The following is a 20,049-nucleotide window of genomic DNA, read 5'->3' as shown; positions in this document are numbered from 1 at the left end:
GTTTTTCACACAAAATGTCACCTTTAAGTTTACAATTCAACACAGTAGGACTGTTTTGCCACCTTTAAGTTTACAATTAAACACAGTAGGATTGTTTTGCCACCAATAGAGGTGTGTATAGCTTATTTACCATCAACTACAATGTACGGTTTTATTATTATAGAAAAAAGGATTTCATTAAAAAAAAAAAAAAATAGGAGATGGCTTTCATGTAATTTGAAGATTGTGCTGAACCAGGATTTCCTATCTTTGACAGCCATTGGATTGTTAAAGGAGAAGGAAAGTATAAATCACTGTGGGGTAGGGTGCCAAAAATTAGGCACTAGTGATAGGAGCTGGACCGACTGGGTGGGGCAAGTTTTCTGCTAACAGGAGCACTGGACTGAGGTATAATGTAAGTGATTACAATCACTGGGAGTGATTTATACTTGCATTCTCACTTTAAGACTGGACAAATCTGCTGTAGCAAAACAGACGTCTCTGCAACCTGCAAATTGCCAGTCATCTTCATTGTATGTTTTGCCATGTGTGATTAGAGTTCACGTTTCTTGTTCCATTGTGTAGTTCATGGGTCATTAGTTTAGTCGAGCGTTCAGAAAAATCCATAATACACTTAGTTTGCAATTACTCCCCATATTGCATATGGTTAAGCGGTTATGCATTAGTCGTAATAATCAATACAGATAATATTCTAGCTACGTCAATAGGAAACGCTGACATGGTTGGGAAGTATATCGTTGCCTCATTGTAGTAACAAAGTTTCCATTTTAATTCTACTTAGGGTTTATAGGCTTTGTTCATTGGGCAGTGTAAGCCCCACAACTCCAAACCTGCATTCTAAAGTGCCCTTCTCTATGGCTTCTGAATTAATGGCATGTTGTTAGATTTACCTTTTTACTTTACATTATAAGAAAGCACCCATTTATCTATTTTAAAGATTTATGTACAGTAAATTTCTGAGAATATGGCAGTTTTTTTTTACTGCAGTAGATATATTTTAATCTAACTAACTACATATAGAATAGGAAGAACAGTAGAAGATACAGTGACAACCTCCCAGTGCCTGTACTGTTGTTGGATCACTGACAGTACACTCATCAGGCAGCTGTGTGGCCTCAGGGAGAATTAAAGTCCCTGGGAACAAACAGTTAAAGGAAAACCTGGCTTCAGAATAAAAAGTTCAGAACTACAGTGCAGTAGTTCTGGAAAAATATGCTTTTTTACTCAACGAGTTATTGACATTTTGTAAGGCTTGCAATCCATTTTTGGCTTTCTAGCAGACAACGGAAGCTCTATTTTGTTTTATGGCTGATAGTCTAGATCTACTGTCAGGATCAAAGCAAGTATGACCCAAGACAAAAATGATATACTGGGTTTGGAATGCCAGTGGCCAATTTAACAGTGAAGTACTATGGGACACTTTTTGATGTTTTGATGGTGCTCAAGCTGCTTCCAAATGCTCTATGTCCTCTAGGTCTGACAGTGAGAAAGATAAGGAGGCTTGGCTGGAGGAAGGTTTTGCAGCGAGTGCCGCTGCCAGTTTAGTGGTTTTTGCCAATGGATGCATGAATGGTGGTTTCCTCATGAACAGAAATAGCTGAATATTTTCTGTACTGCGGATGCACCTGCACAGGGTGGCACTGAGGATCATTGGAAAGAACAACCAAAATGGTAGAAGCATTGTGTAGGGAATATTCCCTGGGTGAATGGTATCACAGGGTAGCAGCACCATATGAGTTTATGTGTTCTAGATGTTGAAATATAACCCACTAGTGTTGGTGTTATCACTTTAGTCCTGTCTGGGAGAAGTGTGGTGATGGAGAGGTCTGTCTTGGTGCCTTCTGCTTTACAGTCTCTGCATTCCCAAGAGATACCATCCTACTGGGAGAAGTAGTGTCTGCCATAGCAACAACATTTCCCAAACGAATTGATGGGAAGTCTGCGGAGAGAGGCATTTTTGATCACTTCTCCCTGAGAGGACTGTGGCAATCCATGAGTTTTCAACCCTTATATGGTCCATTTATTGAAGGGAATATGCAAAATGTATCAATTTAACTACGAAGGCACAGCCTATTGCTTGTGCAAATCACTACTTCTCTAAATATTTATACACTTAGGGGCCGATTCACAAAGGGTCGAATATCGAGGGTTAATTAACCCTCGATATTCGACTGGGAATTAAAATCCTTCGACTTCGAATATCGAAGTCGAAAGGTTTTTAGCGCAAATAGTGCGATCAAACGATTATTCCTTCGATCAAACGATTAAATCATTAGAATCGAACGATTCGAAGGATTTTAATACAACGATCGAAGGAATATCCTTCGATAAAAAAATCTTAGGAAAGCCTATGGGGACCTTCCCCATAGGCTAACATTGAGTTCGGTAGCTTTTAGATGGCGAACTAGGGGGTCGAAGTTTTTTCTTAAAGAGACAGTACTTCGACTATCGAATGGTCGAATAGTCAAACGATTTTTAGTTCGAATAGTTCGATTCAAAGTCGTAGTCAAAGTAGCCCAAAAAACACTTCGAAATTCGAAGTTTTTTTACTTAAAATCCTTCACTCGAAGTTAGTGAATCGGCCCCTCTGTAGATGCTGGTATATTTCTCAAAGAAGCAGACTTTAAAATGACAATGGTAGCCAACCAGGGAACCAGTTTGAAACCCACATGTCTCAGTGCAAAATGTGATACAGTGTTTCCTCCTTACGCCCCCAAAGATATAGACCCTGTGTAACCACCACTTTTTTTTCTAATCTTACAACTTCTATCTACCCATTTACTGTATGTAGGTTTGTAGAATTTCCCTCTTATATGGCATATGGCAATTTTTCCGAAGCAAAACATCTAATTATATATGCTCATGGGCTTCTCTTAGCTTCTATGGTACAGGTGTGAGGGCAACCATCATGGTTAGGGCCTTTGCAGTCAAGGTGATCATAAATATGGTGCTTGTGCCAACATGCCTAAAGAATACTTATGATAGAAGGACCATTCAAACTGGCATTGACCAGACCTGCTTCTCCCAGCCTGCAAAAATATGCAGGCTGACAACTGCCAGAGCCATCAGTCTGTGTGCCTATAGCTTAAGCAACAAGAAGATCCAGCAGGTTTTAGGAAAATTGCTATAAGAAACACAAGGTTCTCAGTCATTTGTTGCCTCAAAAATGGCACCCTGAAATACCTCTGAATTATCTCAAATGAAGTGCCTTTTTTCTGAAAGTTGGGAAAACAGAACTGCCTTGATAGGGACCATTGCATTCTGCTTACTGGAATGCAAAACGGCTTTGTTTTTAGTTAATGAGACTGGAGTTTTGAAAGGAAAAAAAAAAAAAAAACTAAAAGGCATCCATAAAAAGAAGTAAAGTCTGTTTACACAGCTGAGCTGAATTATATTTTTATTTACAAAATATTTAGGCATAACTCTAAGAAAAAAATCTCCGCATCCAATACTTTACACGCAATGGAGAGTACATAAGAGACCAGATGATTTAAAGCTCCGTACAATACTCCTGTTACTATAACCCTTCTTTAGCAGATCATTTCACTACTTACATTTTTGGTAGTATTCCACTTGATTCTTAGGTGATGGTCAACAAATTCTTCTAAAGGCACTGGAATGTTGGAATTTCCAGCCTTACAAGTTGAGTTGGCTTTATGTTTTGATGCTAAACTAAGAAAGGAACAGACGTCAACAGTCTGCTTCTCACACATTATGTTTCTTCCCCTTTAATTGTACCACTACATGTAAAGGGATTAATACATTGCTGACACTATATATTCATATAGAATACATACATGAAAGCCAAAAACATATATGCCTAGCACAAAAGCCATGCATAAATTATAAAATATATCTTTATAAATGGTGCTAAGTGATGTCATCGGTTAAAACTGGCACAACAAGGGGAACATTATTAATTCTATATATGACAAAAGACGGTATGGGTATATGATCGATTATCCAGAATGCTTGGGACCTGGGCTTTCCAGATAAGGGATCTTTCTGTAATTTGTTTTGACCATATTTTCAGTCTTCCTAATCCTCTCGACGGAGAAAAAAAAAAGTCATTCACCGCTCCGGGTTGGTGGTCTGGGTGCAGGCTCAGACTGGCAATCTGTGGGTTCTGGCAAATGCCAGAGGGACTGCTATAAAGTGCCATAGAAAGTCAGTATTAAGTGGGCTGGTGGGGCTGAATGGGCCTCTGTGTACCTGAAATGCCCAGGCCTAATTTAATTCTCAGTCCGGACCTGTCTGGGTGCGAGGCCCGAACTTGCAGCAAGGTTAAAACAGCTTTACGCGCGGGAGCACGCAAAATGCGTCAGGATATGTACTAAGTGAAATAAAGCTGTTTTAACCTTCATCGCGGTACAGGAGTTTGTGGAGTGCATGTCTTTTGAAAAATTGCATATTTTCAGTCTGCTAAAAGCAATAGTTTTTTGGCTAGCATTTTAAAGGGGTTGTTCACCTTTGAGATAACTTTTAGTAGGATGTAGAGAGGGATATTCTGAGACAATTTGCAATTGGTTTTAATTTTTTATTATTTAAAGGTTTTGAGTTATTTAGCCTTTGCTTCAGCACCTCTTCAATTTGCATTTTAAGCAATCTGGTTGCTAGGGTGCTTTTAAATAAGAGACATGAATATGAATAGGAGAGGGGCTGAATAGAAAGATGAGGAATACAAAGTAGAGATAACAATACATCTGTAGCCTTACAGAGCATTTTTTTGTAGAAGGGGTCAGCGACGCCCATCTGGATTCTGCCAAAGAGTCAGAAGAAAAAGACAAATAACTATAAAACTATAAAAAAAGAAATAATGAAAACCAATTGAAAAATGTCTTAGAATTGCCCATTCTATAACATACTAAAAGTTACCTTAAAGGTGAACCACCCCTTTAAGAGCTGAAAAAGGCAGAAGGCAGTAGTAAAGAATAAAAAAAATACATAGAAATAAAGACCACCTGAAAGGTTTCTTATAATAGGACATTTTATAACATATTCAATTTTACCTACTGCTTTAAAGCAGTACATGGACTTCAAGCATAACGTCTAAAAGACATGAAAACAACTTAAAATAATAATAACTATCAGGGGAGAATGAGAAGTAACAGTTATGGCAACCCCTTCCATTTACTTTGTAACAGTTTCAGAACAATACAACTGCTTCAACTCAAATAATGATTCTGCACATACTATCTAAACAGGTACATATGCAAGGCAAATTAATACAATAACATAAAAATGAACATATTCGACGTATAAAATTGGCTTAAACCGTGCTTTTGTGCATTTTAAATTTCCTATCTATGCTGAGATAACAGCTAGGTGATTTACTTGAAATAAAGTGACTGAAATCCAAGCAGAAAACAAGTTGATTTATTGTTTTTGTCTTGTCTCATGATGATACCTTCCAGAATGTACTTTACAGATATAAAATGGATAGCTTACTCATGCACAGGTCCTGTGACAGGCAGCAGGTGTAATATGGTCTTGGATTTTAACTGCAATAATGTTAAGCCAAGAACACAATGAATTCCTGAAATGATGTGTTTTTTTTCTAATTTGCCTCTTTTCCATTGCTTGTGGTTGTCTTCTAGATTGGAACATGCTGAAGGTGAAACTACACCCCCCTGAGATATACAAAGCACTGGCACACTGTCAGCAGCTGGCAGGGCATGAAGAGGATAAGGAAGGCCACCAGTGCAATGTGAAATACAAACAAAAAGAGGTTATGCACTTTTCCTATTGTTAAATTCTATTTTTGGAATTCTTTCTGAGTTGAGTTAAGCAGATCCACACACATGCGTAATTAATTCAACTTTATGGCATGTTTGCGTTAGATTCTTGGAATATGGCCCAGGGCTGCTGCTTTTTTGGAATGTGCTGGTGGTTATTATTATGGACTGCTTTGCCAGCAACTTTCTGGGATTCAAGCCACTGCCTAAAGAAGATTTGAAATTGCTTGCATTAATCATACATCAACAAGAGAGGTGGGCTGCACAGATGGCATTTTAGAGATGCAGGAGGAAAAGTGTTTGTTCCCCCGAGATATGGGAACGCCTTTTTCATGCAACCAATCAGAAGGCAATGTGTTATTAACCAGAATGATGCCAGCGGCAAAACACAATGTAATAATGGTGTTAATACATAGGGACAAACGTAATATATCAATACACTAACAGTGTTTGATTTGCCTTGTATTTGTAGAGTGTTTATGCAATGTGCTATAGCAATAAACAGCTTTAACTATATCAAGCTTCACTGAAGTGCATTCTAATTTAAAGCTGCAGAAGATTGTGAGGCTTCAAGAAAAGGCTAAAGAAACAGCTACAAAATACGGCTACTGATTTCTTTGCAATGTTAAAGAGCAAGTCAACCTCAAAATAAACATATGCCTAATAAAAACATAATTCTAAGAAACTTTACAATATATATTTATTAAAAATGTACAGTGCTTTTAAAATTATTTGTAAAAAATATGGTTTAAAGCAGCATTTGCCAAACTATGGGTTTCTCCTTTTTTTTTTTTAAAAGCAAATACAGGTCTATTAATCAGCTGCTTGTCTTACATTGTATCAACAGTCTGAGCCACCAGTGCAGATAACAGACAGTGACAGACACTGGTTTCAATAGCTTTAAATATGCAAATACCTTAAAAACTATAGAAAACGTATAATGAATGTACATTGTACAAGTTGCTTAGAATTATAAAAATATTTTTTTTGGTGTTGACATTTCATTTAAATATCATGATGGAGTTGCCAGAATTACCCTTAGGCAAGAGCTTCCCAAACTATAGGCCTGCCCAGGCCTGGACTGAGATTCAAAATAGGCCCTGGCATTTCAGGTACACAGAGGCCCAAACAGGCCACACAGCAGCCCAAACAGCCTCCCACCAGCACAATATACAGTGAATCTCTATGGCAAATTACAGCAGCCCCTCTGGCATTTGCCAGAACCCACAGATTGCCAGTCCGGGCCTGGGCTTGCCCCACCATGAAGACCCAAAGCAATGGTTGTGGGGGAGCGGTCTGTACGGTGACATTTGTGTTAATTTGTATCTTTGGATAGTCATGGAACTAGAGCAGTATGGCATATGGGGTCTTAAACTAATGTTGGACAATTAAAACCTAAGATGTCTGATAACCTCTGCTTGCACTCAATGAGAATTTTAAATGCCATGACGTACTTTTGTATTGACAAAATATGGGAAATCCCCATGAATAACTCCAGCCACATAGGCATGATTGCGGCTCAGAAACATGTTCTGGTGCCTGTCACTTGACCTCTATTCTCTCCCCTTATCACCGCCTATAGCCGCTCTTGAAGAGTCATGTGACATGACATCCGTAGTGATTGTGTGTGTGCGTGCAAGATTGAATGGGCGTCATTTATCAACACTGGGCACATTTGCCCATGGGCAGTTACCCATGGCAAACAATCAAATTGCTGCATTCATTGCTCTTCTTGCAGCTGGCTTTAAAAAGCTATATGCTGATTGGTTGCTATAGGAAACTGCCCATGGGCAAATTTGCCTAATGTTGATAAATGAGCTTCAGTAGAGAATGCCAGAGTATGGTGATATGGATACAACACATAGTTGCACATGCCTACCACCACCATGTAGTAAAGTAAAAGGCTGCATGGAAGCTGCAAATGAACCCTGTTACAAAGTAACAACAAGCAAATCATTTCCAGTAATTCAATGTGAAGTAAAACAAAATTAAAAATCAACTACACCTCAGTGAAGCACCCTTACCATTTGAATATTTCAACCAGATGCCAGGAAGAAATCATTTGCCACTGGGACTAGGAGATAAGAGGCTCTTCTCTTGCACTACAAAATCTAATTAATCAACAAATAAGTGGTCATCTTATAAAATGAAAGTTGTCTGTGGAAGTAGCTCAGCTGCAGCCTTGTGTCTACCAAAAGTGGTTTTTCCATTTGAAATTGGTAACTGCTTATATCGCAGCAATAAACAGTATGGCCAGGAATGGATAGACAGAATAAAGCAGGAACTGCTTGGAACAGCTCAAACCCCTGTATGAAATTGAATAATAATAATAATGTAAAACTGCTCTAAAAATGTATTTCAGATGATAGTGACATGATTTTTTTTGTTCCAAAAATGGGAAAGGTTTATAATATTGCCAGCAACCTGCTGTCCCCCACACTCCCCAGACCAGTAGTCCACTAAACAGAACTAGAAGCAGTAAAATGAGACCTTCGTTGTGGAGCGAGGATTGTCATGAATACAACACATTGCAACAGCCGATTACTAGCAAAAGTGGCCAATACTGAAGATCACTTTCTAGTGTCCCATTTGTACAAATTTTGGGTGGTGATCTTGGAAACATACGTGTACATTGGCATTTTTTTTGTGCAATCGTGTACGTACATCAAGGGTGAAAAAAGTTCATACAATGAGGGAAGAAGAAATACCAATGTAGTGTTTTCCTTGTGTCTATTTAGAAGCTGGCGGAATCCTTCAAGCTCCAGTGATAATGAAAGGATACAGTGCGCACTGATGTATGTCCTAGCACACCGAAGACGTGCTTCTTTGTTTGTGTGAAAATAATGAAAGTCAAACAGGTTGGGTGTATGAATTGGTCTCCTGTATAATGAGTGGCTGCCAGACTCCCCTGCCTCACTGGCATCATGAAACTGCCTTGCCCCTACTGCAATGGACAGGTTTAGTTGTATTCATAAGGTAGGTCAGTCCGCAGAAGGACATCCCTGGTAGAGTTATATATATATATATATATTCGCCTTGAGAAAGGTCCCAATGGGGACCGAAACGTCATGTCGTTTATATATACACAATACTAATTTTGTCATGTGGATTTGTTTACCTTTCACCTGGGTTGCAATAGGCAATGGACAACTGTTCTTTGCAATGAAAACAGTAATTCAGGAAAACCATCAACTTGAAATAGAATGCCCCTTTTCACCCCTGTCCTTAAGTGTATACGCAGTTCCATTCCAGCAGGCGTAGGAGAATCTCCTTACACACATAGGATTGTAAAGATCCACCATAGATTGTGGTCGGATATAGCGGAGACATCTATAAAAAGCCGATACTGTATCACATTTTGATGGGTTTCTAACGTAGAAAGGCCATCAATAATTTCTGCTTAGCACTCAATTATCTCTCAGCGTGGGTTTTCAGCCCTATTTTAGTGTCTAACTCTTGTCACTGCGCAAGGTATTGACACAGAGCAAGGTATATGATCACAACTGCAACAGCATTTTAAGGGAGGGCATGAAAGACTTCAGCAGAACATTAGACAGATGCAACACAATGTTGCAAGGGTTTATTGAATTCAGTTTTACAATTCTGATAATCAATAAATATTTCACAAAACTGTAGCAAAATAAAGTACAGTAATACGTTGCCCTGCACTGGTAAAACTGGTGTATTTGCTTCAGAAACACTACTATAGTTTATATAAATAAGCTGCTGTGTAGCAATGGGGGCAGCCACTCAAAGGAGAAAAGCTTCAGGTTACACAGCAGATGTAGAACATAATGGTGTTATCTGTTATCCACTATTCAACCTGTGCCATATAGCCTTTTTTCCATTTCCACCATTGCTACACAGCAGCTTGTTTATATGAACTATAGTAGTGTTTCTGAAGCAAAACGCCAATTTTACCAGTACAGAGCGACACTTCATTATATTTTATTTACTTGTTTTATTTTATTTACTTTCATTTTTAGGTGTTACTGTTCCTTTAACTTATTTGTGTCAGCCAATGTTGAAGACTCCTAGAATAATTAGGCTATGGAACTATCCAGCCAATAGAACAAAAGAAAGCAGTACAGTGTTACAATCACCTAAAAAGACTTTTGGGTCCCTTTTAGGCTTGAAATCTATAAAAATGTCATTTAGAATAGGCCAAAGCCCCCCCCCCATCCTGTTGGAATGGTGCTGCCCATGCAGTAAACTGACTTTGTCCTGCACCTCAGCAGCTGATGGTGAAAATACTAAATCCACTTAGGGGAATAGAATAGCCATTCAAACAAGGGCAAGAGTAAACGGGAACGGGATTCTGCCCCAGTTCCAAGGGCATTCAAAATTATTCAAAATTGTTAATTTAAAAAAAAAATGTACATACAGACTCCATGACAGTCCACCTTACACGTTCCTTGCAGGTAAAATATATTGTTTTATGATTTTTGGGTTACCAGACAATTTTAGCAGTTGATGGTTGGCTACAAAAGATTCACTACAGCGGATCTTCAAGGGATTCTGCCATGATTTTTATGGTGTCAATTTTGTTTCTAAATTACACTGTTTACACTGCAAATAATTCACTTCTACCATGTAAAATGTCATTCATAATCCTACAAGAATATTTTTTTAGTTGTAATATTGATGTGTAGGCAGCCATCTCAGGTCATTTTACCTGGTCATGTACTTTCAGAAAGACCCAGCAGTTTAGGATGGAACTGCTTTCAGGTAGGCCATTGTTTCTCCTGCTCAATGTAACTGAAAGAGTCGCAGTGGGACATGGATTTTTACTATGGAGTGCTGTTTTTATATTCAACAGAGAGCTGTTATCTTGTTCCCTTCCAATTGTTCAGTTGAGAGGAGGAAGGGGTGATATCACTCCAACTTGCAGTGCAGCAGTAACTGAAGAGTGACTGAAGTTTATCAGAGCACAAGTCACATTACTGTGGGCACCTGGGAAATTGACAATATGTCTAGCCCCATGTCAGATTTCAAAATTAAATATAAAAAATATGTTTGCTCTTTTTAAAACAGATTTCAGTGCAGATGTCTGCTGGAGCAACACTATTAACTATTATGCATTTTGTTAAAAACACGTTTTCCCATGACAGTATCCCTTTAACTATCTACGGTGATAGCTTTCTTTACATTTTTATAAGTGGAACCACCCGAAATGACAGCTTGAGATAAGATAGATAACAATATGTTACAATGAAGTGAAGAAAACCTGTAAGAATAATTTTTCCCTGCAGGATATTGCACGGGGGAAGAGTTGAATAGGGGGTTAGTGTGCAGTGTTACTGCAGAGCAGCCCTGAACGCTATCACTCATTCAACACAAAGGTGCTCATCTGCTCAAAAAAAAAGGTCACTTTTCCTACAGTCAGAATTATTTTTGGATAAATCACAATAGACTGAAGTGTAGCTTTATTCTAAAATAAATCTGCCCTATAATTATGCATTGGACAGAACATTAAACCTATTGCTGACTTACTAGAATCCCAAATCTGAGGCAAAACTTTACAGAAATGCTAATGAGGTGTTTTAACATACTAAACACTGCATTGGATTGCACTTAACACCGCTACCAACATGGAACAGAGGGAAAGCCTTCACGGTCTTCTCAAGTAACCAGTTTTTGGACTACACTCAAACAGCTTCCATCTGTTCAAAATGTAAATCTTTCGCTATTTCGCTTTACAAGTCATTGTATATGTTATTGCTGGAAGACAGAAAAATTCAGAAAATCTGCATCGAATAACCACTGACAGGCAGCAGCCCGCACACAGATTCTCCATCTAAATTCATTTGCATAGATTTGCTAAAAAAAAAAAAAAGTTGTTTTTCCCAAAGAGGGCAAGTGATTCCAAGGTATTCTGCTATTTGTACAAGTGAAGAAAAATATGTTAGGGGATTTCACAGTAATGGTGTGCTTGAACGGAATCCTTGTGGATCCCATAAACACTTACTATTTCCCTTTGCTCACTCTCTTCATAATGACGCAGACAGTGAGCCTTCCCCTACACGCAGGAATATGTTATCCGAATGTGCCGCAGCTGTTGGCGGCTGCTGAAAGCAACATCTGCAAGGAACTAGTCCTGCCAAAACCTAGATCACCCTGTGGATTATGCTCTATGCCTGAACACAGTATAACTAAAAAGATGTATCTGTTTTGTACATTTTGTTCCTTAAAACAGATTTGCAATCCCTAGATCATGCCAAGTCATGCCAATGCCCTATGTGCCCTTACATTTAGGGGATGACACATTGAGGCTCATGGTTCTACTACTACTGTGATAGCTAAAAAGCCATATACAGTATATACAGTAGAGAGAACTCATGAGATGTTATCGAAATTGCTTTTACAGGTATGACATCTGTCATCTCCAGAAAGCTCCAAATTATGGAACGATCATCTCCCGTTTTAAAAATGTAAATTTAGATTTCCCTTTTCTCTGCAATAGTAAGAAAGTAGCTTGTACTTTATCCCAACTAAGACATAATTAATCCTTATTAATGGCAAAACAATCAGATTGGGTTTATTCAAATAATGTTTTATTAAAAGAGGAAGAGAATTGCTTATGCCCAGGCCAGTTTAAAAAGCCTGTTTCACAAAGTCACCAAATATTTTTACGTTATTTTTCTATGAAAAATTCGCTCATTCCTGCTGGGGAAAATAATAGTAAATTGCAGTAAAAAAGATTTTTGCCTCCCAGGTAAGGCAATAGTGCAAACAGACTTCCGTAAGTACGTGTTTGATATTAACACAGATTAAATAAAGAACTCCCCATGTGGGAAATCCAACTATTTACATAGAAAGCCACAATTTCTGTAGACGCAGATTCCCAGTTGGTAGATAAACAAGTAGATGCACATGCCCAAGTACTATGACACATCTGGTGGGGCCATTTGAAGTTCTGGAAAAATCCTCATTAAGGTTCAATGTTCAGACACGGAAAAGCTGGCAGTGTGCAGGGAAAACATTACTAGTCGGCCCAAAGCAAAACAGCAGAGGCTACTTTCTTTTTTTTCTTTTCTGCTTTTTTAAATGAACTAGTCACAGGGAAGCAACCAGCTAACAATTTCCAATTCTAGTCTCTTGCACCCAATATATCTTACGACAACGTATCATAAAGGGAAAATATACCCTAATTTATCACACAGGTGCTAAATTAATTAGATTGTAAGCTCTACTGGGCAGGGACCTACTTCTGCTTGTCTCTTTGACACTTAGCTCTAATAGGGCAAGTCAACCCTCATAAAAAAAACAAAACAATTCCACGCAACTTTCCAATATACATTTATTTAAAATTTTCAGTGCTTTTAAAGTTGTTTACAAAAACAATAGCTATTGAAAGCAATGCTTAATTCCTGTGAGTGTGAGTTGCAAAAGTCTTAAAGGAACATTTCAGTGTAAGAATAAAAACTGGGTAAAAAGATAAGACTGTGCAAAATAAAAAATGTCTAATATAGTTAGTTAGCCAAAAATGTAATGTATACAGGCTGGAGTGAGTGGATGTCGAACATAACAGAACATGACTTCCTGCTTTGCAGCTCTCTAACTCTGAGTTAGTCAGCGACTTGAAGGGGGGGGGGGGACATAACTGTTCAGTGAGTTTGCAATTTATCCTTAGCATGCAGCTCAGATTCAAAAGCAACAGTTATGACACATATAGCCCCCCCCCTCAAGTCACTGATTGGTTACTGCCTCGTAACCAATCAGTGGAACCAAGAGTGCTGCAAAGCAGGAAGTAGAGTTCTGGCTATTATGTTAGACATCCAGTCACTCCAGCCTTTATACATTACATTTTGGCTAACTATATTGGAAACATTTTTTAATTTTACACAGCCTCTCTATTTACCCAGTTTTTATTTTTATACCGAACATTTCCTTTAAGGTGGCCATAGATGCACCGATAATATTGTACGGAACTATATCGTACAATATTTGGTGTGTTTATGCCGGGAAATGAGCTGACCAATATCGGCAGAACACCTGAATATTGTTCGGCTCATTGATCGGGCTGGCCAGAACATTGGCCACTGTTTTGTACTGAATCATCAGATACAGGTATAATTCTATTATTTCTCTGTATATTCAGCTTTAATAATTTTGTATTAAAAACGAACAAAGGAACTAATGGATGCAGGAAAGATCGTAATTGTTACATCTATGGCCACCTTTAGTTCCCAAACAAAGACAGGTCTGTTAATCAGCTGCTCATATTACATTGTTTAAACAGGGCAGAAAATAGAAAGGGACAAATACTGCTTTAAACCGTAGAACATTTGTAACAAATGTATATTGCAAAGTTGCTTAGAATCAGGTTTTATTTTAATAGGCAAACAATTATTCTTTGAGTTAACATTCCCTTTAAACTTTAATGTACTTTGTATTTATTAGTGTAATGACCCTGCGTGTTCTATTCATTTACTGTTCTGCTTTAGGGCTCTTACTTATGAGCGGTTGTAGCTGCGCTCCCCTGCGTTCCGTTTTTCTGCGTTCAGCCGCAGGGGAGCGCAGGAATAGATGCATTACATTTTTTCCAATGGGGCTGTACTCACACAGGCACGTGTAGGCGCTGAACGCAGGAAAAATGCAGCATGTTGCGTCTCAACCTGCGTTCGGCGCCTACACACGCCTGTGTGAGTACAGCCCCATTGGAAAAAATGTAATGCGTCTATTCCTGCGCTCCCCTGCGGCTGAACGCAGAAAAACGGAACGCAGGGGAGCGCAGCTACAACCGCTCGTGAGTAAGAGCCCTTACAGTACTGGGTACATAAGTGCAGTTGACAATAGCAACCAATCAGGTCCAAGCAGCTTGTAGTAGATGTTTCAAAATGAACTGCTGATTGGTTGTGATTGGCAAATGAAATTGACTGCCTATATTTGCGAAGCTGCTTATCACCTCCATCCAATACCCACATAAAGTAAATTTTAGGCATATGTCACGTGCAATCATTTGGTACCTTTTCACGCAGGTGTGTTTTACATTCTCAGAATGCCCAGGACCGTCCCCAGATTTGTGCCATGGGAAACACAGCAGACTATCACAGCTGACAGCACGCTTGTATGTGGTCCTACACTAGGGATGCACAGAATCCATTTAACCCCCGATTCCTTTGTGAAAGATTCGGCCGAATACTGGCACTAACCCGAATCCTAATTTGCATATGTAAATTGGGGGTGGGAAGGGGAAAACATTGTTTACTTCCTTGTTTTGTGACAAAAAGTCAAACGATTTCCCCCCGCCCTAATTTGCATATGCAAATTAGGATTCGGTTCTGCCGGGCAGAAGGATTCGTCAAAATCCGAATCCTGCTAAAAAAGGCAGAATCCTGAACCGAATCCTAGATACGGTGCATCCCTATCCTACATTACATGTGCATGCAAACTGCCCAGTTTTCACGTGCCCCATAGGTAGCACTCAGAGCTGATTCAGGTGATCCGAACTGCAACATGGGTCATGGACCTAAATATTCCTCTTCCCTTCATTATCTAGTGATAGTGCAACATGACTGCTGTTGGAGGTAAGTACAGCAGGGAAAAACCAAACAGACAGACAATTAGCTGTTGCTAAACGAAGACTCCCAGCACCCTTAATGTGAAGGGCTGCAGGTAGGACCCTCCTGGTATACAGAATCATGGGGAGAATAGGAATGTATTTTCAGCAGTGCAGTAATCAGTGGGGGTTATTTATAAACACTGGGCAAATTTGCACCTGGGCAGTAACCCATGGCAACCAAATGACTGCTTTCAGTGCTCAACCTGCAGCTGCATCTAGGACATTGGTTGTCATTGGTTACTGCCCAGGTGCAAATTTGCCGTGTTTATAAATGAGACCCAGTGAGTCTTTATAAAAACAACGGATTGCTCTTTTAGTATTAGGGCAGGACTACACGGGTGATTTCGCAGCGATCCGACGCGCTGCGCAAAATCGCAGGCGTCACGTCGGATGCGACGGAAACAAGGTAAGTAATGGCAGTGTCGGAATGTGTCGCATTGTTGATGCAACACGACTGTCGGATGCAGACGCATCGTGCAGCGTTTGCATCCGACAGTTGCGTCGCATCAACAATGCTACACGATGCGACAATTGAATTACTTACCTTATTTCCGTCGCATCCGACGTGACGCCTGCGCTTTTACGCAGCGCGTCGGATCGCTGCCAAATCGGCTGTGTAGTCCTGCTCTTACAGTTAGGGTTGCCACCTGGCCAGTATTTTACCGGCATGGACGGTAAAAATTATGGTTGATCCCAATGTTATAAATAGGGAAAAAATATAAATATATAGGATGGCTGGTATTTTTTTTCCAGAAAAGGTGGCAACCCTAATTATAGCATAAGACAAAGCTATATGTTCTGTAAGGTAGCACAGCATCCAAGTTCCAGGACAGAAGCTGTTCCCCCCTGCCCCAATGGAACATCAGATTTCAAGTAACTGTATACTAGAGATTGTTCCGGTCGGGCTACAGTAAAAAGGATCAGACACACTCTGTTCTTACAGCCCAGAAGGTCTCAGATTGTCTTGCATTTTTCACTCCACATTCAGCCAAGCTGTGGCAGCACAACAACTACTTAACTACAACTCCCAGAAAGCTCTGCCAACAAGCCAGCAATTCAAGTGAAATCTAAAGCAGCACCGCGCCCCAAGCTTCACTAGTATGCAAGGATGCTGGGATTAACAGTTCTGCCCAGATTCCCCAATAATGCTGAATGTGGGCTATTGCATTTGCTCTGGAATGCCAGTTTGCATTTAAAGGAACAGTCACACCAAAAAATGGAATGACCCAGAAAAATAGATACAAAGGCACACTCCACACAAAAACTTCTTTCTCTTTTATTGAAGTGAGATCACAGCAAACGTTCCGGGGACAAGCCCCTTCATCAAGTGCTACTGATTTTAAGGAATGACAGTATAGTGTACTGTTGCCCTCCACTTCTAAAACTGGTGCGTTTGCCATAATAATACAACTATAATTTATATAAACAAGCTGCTGTGTAGCCATAGTGGCGGCCATCCAAGCACAAGATACACAATAAATCACAGACAAGAAACTTATTGTATCCTACAGAGCTTTATCTGTTATCCCCTGTGTATGCTGTGTTTTTTCTCCTTTTTCAGCTATAGTAGAGTTTCTGAAATAAACACACTAGTTTAAGCAGAGCAGCACAACAGTACATTATATTTTCATTACCTCAAAGCACTTTAATATTTTGGCGTTACTGTTCCTTTAAGCAATACAGGAAGACACATAAATGACTGTTCTGTAAGGGCAGGTCAGTACAGTATCACAGTTCAAGCTGCTGAAAGCAGAGGATGCTTGTTATTCCCTATAGGGTGCTCCCATGTTAGACTGATGCTGCCCTGCAAATCCAAGCAACTATTTGTACTATTTTAGCAACTGGGCTAGATTTCAGTAAAAAAACCAACAGTGAAAGCTGTATTGCAGCTCCTAACTCGCTAAAGGGTTCACTTTTAGTAAGTCATAGAATGGCCAATTCTCAGCAACTTTTCAGTTGGTCTTTATTATTTATATTTTTATAGTTTAATTATTTGCCTCCTTCTGACTCTGTCTATTCAGCCCCTCTCCTATTCGTATTCCAGTCTCTTATTCAAAGCAATGCATGGTTGCTAGGGTCATCTAGACTCTAGCAACCAGACTGCTGAAACTGCAAACTAGAGAGCGGCTGAATAAAAAGCTAAATAACAATAACCACAAATAACACAAAAAAAATAAAAGCAGGTTAATTTTAAATTGTCTCAGAATATCACTCGTACTAAAAGTTAACTGAAAGGTGAACAAGCCCTATAACAAAGTTATACAGATACAATGAAAAACGTGTTAAAGTGAAATCAATGAATTCCTATAGATTTAGTGTATTCCACCCACTTCCATACTTTTAAGACTACAGGTCTGTATAATGATAGCCTTGTGTGTGTGTGTGTGTGTGTGTGTTTCCCGTCATCTCTAAAGTATGTGCAGTAAATCCCAAGCTCACACACTATCACACATGCAGCACATTATATCTGTACCGAGTCTGTACTTACACTGGGCACACTGTGTCTGTCTCCCCCCCAGTCCCGAGTGCTCTGATCAGGTTACAGGCTCCAGACGCATCCACCTGCTCTGTGTGGGGGGAGACAAGCAGGGATCCCTGGGTCACATTGATCCTTCTCCCCCTCCCCGAGTCCCCTTCTTATCTGTCTTATTCCAGTCGGGAAGCTCCTTTTCTCTCGCTGAGGGCAGCCCATCGCCCAGGAGAGCAGGGAGGCACGAGGAAACCTGATGCTCCGTCTGTGCTTCTCACACAAGTTCCCTCGCATTCTCACTAGCAGCTTCTTCCTTCTCCCAGCAGCCGGGCGGGGAGGGCCAGTGACGTCAGCACGCAGTCCCATTGACGTCAGTGGAATCCCTGTATCTGCATCAATGAGCTAAAATTAGCAGCAGAGAAGAAAAGCCCGAAATAACTCTCATGCTTTTGTGTGACAAGCTCCAGCAGTTATTCCACAGACAACAATGGGGGCAGACATGGAGTATTTATAGGCTCCCGCAGCACTGAGCTAAATGCAGCTTGTTTGTGGCTTATTTTTTTTCCCTCCAGCCTTGGGACATTAGTTGTATCAGTACAGATCCTGCTCTCATTTCACACTGTTCACTATGGGGCATATATATAAGGCTTTATTAGCTGATTTCACTATAGTATATAACAGGCTCACTGCTGCCCAGGCCTGAAATTCAGAGCTTTATTATTTACAGAAGTGGGGAAGGGACATTTCCTAGGGAGTCCTCTTTAAATGCCTACATTATTCATTAGCAATGGAAAGTGCTGGCAAGTCTTGTGGACTAGCATTATCTATAGGGCTGCACCCAGTGCTACATTTGTCCTTCCGCTGAAGGTGTGGAACTCACATTGCCCTTTCAGTTGCTAAAGACACATGGGGGGTCATTTATCAACACTGGGCAAAATTGCCCACGGGCAGTAACCCATGGCAACCAATCAAATTCCTGCATTCATTGTTCTACTTGCAGCTTTAAAAAGCTATAATAAAAAATAATCACTCTTCTGTATTTCCTTGAAAATTGAATAAAGATTACATACCTCCCAACTGTCCCTTTTTTCGGAGGGACAGTCCCTCTTTTGACAGCTCAACCCGCAGTCCCTCATTTGTACTGGAAAGTCCCTCTTTTCTCTGCACGGAACAGCCAGAAAAAGAAACAAAGTTTCTCACTTAATTGGCTTTTAGCAGAGAGCCCAGAACAGCTAACAGCTGCAAATAAGATACTTTGTAACAATTTTGAGACACAAAAACACAGTTTAGATGAGGAGAAATATTTTCAAAATTTCATAACCTGCCAAATTTTGTAAAACAAACATGGTAATTAGGGGGCGTGGCCACAGAAAGGGGTGTGGTCAAAAAATTGCTGCGCTACGTGCGGGAAATTTTTTTTGTCCCTCTTTTTACTTCCAAAATGTTGGGAGGTATGAGATTATTTTCAAAAAAAAAAAAAAAGCTAATCACTAATTGGTTGCTATAGATAACTGCCCATGGCCAAATTTGCCCAGTGATGATAAATGAGCTCATAGGGTTTTTTTTACTCCCTTAAAGGAGACGTGTAGGATAAATGAAATAACCCTAATTTTTTAGGCAATTATGAGTAATATATGGTGTTGCTTTTACATAGAGCTAAAAAATATTATTTTTAAAAATAGCCCCTTTATTGGAGCTCCCTATCTGTGTCTGAGGGGTGGGCGTGTCCTAACGGTCCCTGCCAAAAGCACAGTAGGAGGTTCACAGCCAATCACAGCCCTGCAGTCACACAAGCAAAGACAGGCTTCAGTTCCCTATCAGGTCCTGCTAGCTGCTGATTGGTTCCTGTCCTACAGTGCAGTGAGCTGAGAGCCGCCCCCTGCACAGCCTGGGAATTCAGGGAACAGGAAGTGGAAGAGAAGGGAGGGATTATTAGGGTTTTTACAGAAATAATCAATAAATCCGCCTGAAACACTACTTTTTTAAGCACAATTCTTCTATATCTAAATAAGTATAACGCACCGGTACATTCTTATTTTTTAGACAAAGCCTCCTTTAAATGGTATGGGCTCTGAAAAACATCTCTTTCAAAACCTAAGGCCAAAAGGCTCAAGAGTTTTTGGACCAGACCTGGACTGGCAATCTGTGGGTTCTGGCAAATCATGCCAGTAGGATTGCCACTTTTTCTGGAAAAAAATACTGGCCTTGCTATATATTTATATTTTTTCCCTATTAATAAAATTGGGATCAGCCATCATTTTTACCAGTCAGGTGGCAAC

General features: G+C 39.8%; 1 protein-coding gene across 2 annotated transcripts in view; it reads right to left on the bottom strand.

The window, feature by feature from the left end:
- Window positions 1–18,085, bottom strand: part of nr4a1.S (nuclear receptor subfamily 4 group A member 1 S homeolog) — a 30,386-nt gene extending 12,301 nt beyond the window's left edge. The window contains exon 1 of one of the 2 annotated variants that reach the window (XM_018248038.2): window positions 17,789–18,085. The gene's annotated coding sequence lies outside the window, so the exon portion shown is untranslated. 2 annotated transcript variants of the gene reach the window in all.
- Window positions 18,086–20,049: the final 1,964 nt, after the last annotated feature.

The sequence above is a fragment of the Xenopus laevis genome, chromosome 2S (genome assembly GCF_017654675.1).
Source record: "Xenopus laevis strain J_2021 chromosome 2S, Xenopus_laevis_v10.1, whole genome shotgun sequence".
Lineage (NCBI taxonomy): Eukaryota > Metazoa > Chordata > Amphibia > Anura > Pipidae > Xenopus > Xenopus laevis.
Note: the sequence above shows the minus strand (reverse complement) of the source record. Positions and strands in the feature narration are given on the sequence as shown.